This window comes from Typopeltis vanoorti, chromosome 15 (assembly GCF_054136105.1).
Source record: "Typopeltis vanoorti isolate ZY-2024b chromosome 15, IOZ_Tvanoo_1.0, whole genome shotgun sequence".
Classification (NCBI taxonomy): domain Eukaryota; kingdom Metazoa; phylum Arthropoda; class Arachnida; order Uropygi; family Thelyphonidae; genus Typopeltis; species Typopeltis vanoorti.
The window spans coordinates 109,572,707-109,575,673 of NC_143563.1; positions in this window are offsets into that span (position 1 = coordinate 109,572,707).

The following is a 2,967-nucleotide window of genomic DNA, read 5'->3' on the forward strand; positions in this document are numbered from 1 at the left end:
TACCCTATCTAGCTTTTGGAGACTGAAAGGGCAGTTCAATCTCCACTGGTAGCTAATCAGAGATAGCTGACCCATATCTATCACTAATTATAGCAGCCACAGATGAAGAGACTAGCAAACAAGTGCTGCCATCTCTTGGTACCTAACCCTAACAAGATATGTTACTGTCTGAAATAATGTGAGTACTACGGTCGATTTTCTTGAGTTTACGGGACGAAAAACCCTGGTTTCCGGGACATGGGATTTTTTAAAATAACGGAACGTTTTATTGCCAGAATAGTTACATTTGTCACCGACAGATGGCGCTTCAGTTATGTTAGTAGTTTGTGCAGTGGCGCAGCACAGTTTGCAGCACAACTAGGATTACAAATGTTCAATGTGATGGCCGTCATTCATGAGAATGGAAGTCAGACGTGGCACAACACCCTGCCCAGCATCGAAGAGGGTTTCAGCTGTAACTTCAAGTAGCCCCATAACCAAAAGTCACAAGGTGTAAGGTCTGGAGATTTTGGTGGCCATTCGTGCGGGAAAGAGCAACTGAGGACAAGGTCATCGCCAGATGTCGATCGCAGCAGGTGCTGGACAGGACCTGTTATGTGCGGAGGTTCTCCATCCGGCATGAATGTTACACTATGGAGCGCTTGCCTCTCTTGCAAGGAGGGAATGATGCTGTCTCTTAAAAGCGCTGAATAACGCTCGCCTGTGATGACAGAAACAGTTCGAAATGTACCGCTGTGGACTTCCTCAAAGAAAAAGGGGCCTATAATTAATGACGCAGTGAACCCACACCATGCTGTCACCTTTGGCTGATCCAAAGGGGTTTCCACAATCGCGTGTGGGTTCTGTCTCGCCAGGATGCGGCAGTTGTGCGCATTTACACTTCCATTAAGCGAAAAGTGCGCCTCGTCAGTCCACAGGACATTTGACAGCCAGTCCGCATTGTTTTCCATCCGTTGAAACGCCCAATTTGCAAATTCACGAAGTCTCTCGAAATCGGTTGGTTTCAGTTCCTGTACGTGTTGGATTTTGTTAGGATTCCTCTTGAAGATGATCCTGAGTGATTGCCACACAGTCCGTACGAAATGCCAGTTCGTCTTGAAATTTCACGCGCACTGCATTCCCCATGTGCGGAAGCTATGCCGATTGTGTGTCTGTCTCGGGTTCGACCTCGTGCACAACTGCAATAGTTTTTTGGGTCTCCTGCTTCGTGCTTCCAAACTGCAAGTGTCGTCAAACCTTTTCATCATAGCTATCAGTGAGGAACAAAACATCGGTCCCTTTCCACTGCTAATACCCCGCATCGAACGATAGGTGCACAAAGCCACACTTGCACATTCGGAGTTCTGATAATACAGCTTAACTAAAAGTGCTTTATCTCGTAACGATAACATGCCTCACCTTGGCAGAACGTTTAACTTCAGTAATAAACGTTAAATGCTGAAAGTTTAACTTCAGTATTCACTATCTGAAATTTACGTACCTCGTGGTTTAAATAGTGACAGATAGCAGCTCCGGAACCGCTACAGCGTCACCTGTCGGTGACAAATGTAACTCTTCTGGCTATAGAATTTTTCGTTATTAAAAAAAAAATCCCATGTCTTTCTGTGCATTTCTGTGAAAACCGCATCGTGCTACTATCTATACTTTTCGAATTATTGAATTTTTACTTTTTCTGTGACTTTTGATCACCCTGTATATGTATATATGTATTAATCATATTTCCCAAGTATGCAAACAGAAGGTATATGTTAAGTTTGCGCCTGCACGTAGTGCAAGACTGAGGCAACTCCTGCAAGTAGTGCAGGACTGAGGTAACTCGTGGTAAAGGTGGATTGAGTTCCGATCACTTTACTTAGTATTTTTCGCCTAATGCACATCCTCTTGCGGAGATGTATGATGCTATGCATTAACACTTTCATTGCCAATCTGAAAATTGGAATTTCGTGTGGTGGCCAAATTTTTTATATTTTTTTATTTAGTTAGCGACGTCCACGCGATAACGCGTGATCGGCCGTTTGGTGAGAACTCGCATCGCGCGATATCGCGTGATTGGCAATGAACGTGTTAAAGGCAATGGTCACTACTCAGACCGGTTTTTTCGACCTATGTATAGGTGAAGCGGGCTCTAAAAATAAGACGATCCCGAAAGATCGCCCAGCTCAGCGTGGTTCCACTCAGTGACAGGCTCATCCCATCACTAAGAACTTCTCAGTATTGGCTCTACCCAGTGGCAGGCTCACCCCACCACCAAGCAGGGCTATAATCTCAGCGGTGGCCTAACTCAGAGACAGGCAAAAACCTACCCCAAGCAGAACCTCTCGAATCAGAGCCAGAGCCGCACCGGTTTCGACCTTTTTGAAGTCTCATCAGTGGGAGCCAAACCTGAAATACGAAGGTTGAAGTAATGCAGAGCTTATATGAATTTTACCTAAACAAGTTGTCACAACCCATTGATGAGACCTCAATAAAGGGCAAATCCGGTCTGGGTAGTGACCATTGCCTTTATGCATAGCATCATACATCTCCACAAGGGGATGTGCTTTGCATTAGGGGAAAAATACTAAGGAAAGTAATCGTATCTTAATCCAACTTTACCACGAGTTGCTTTGGTCCTGCACTAGGACTTTGATTAGCTTTGATATAGAATCTTTATATACCAATGTACCTCTCAAGGAAACTTTAAAATTACTTGCTGACATCTTTCCTCAAGACATTATAAAACTATTCGATTTCGTAATACATTCTGGATATTTCGCATGTCAAAATAATTTTACAGCCAAGTAGAAGGAACGGCCATGGGAAGTCCTCTTTCTCCAGCTTTAGCCAACTTTTATTTAGAACATTTAGAAAAAGTCCTCTTCTCATCTATTTTCCCTCAACCATCTTTTTGGGTAAGATATATAGATGATATCTTTACTATTTGGCCTCACAGCAAAAACTCTTTACCATCTTTTTTAAACAGCATTA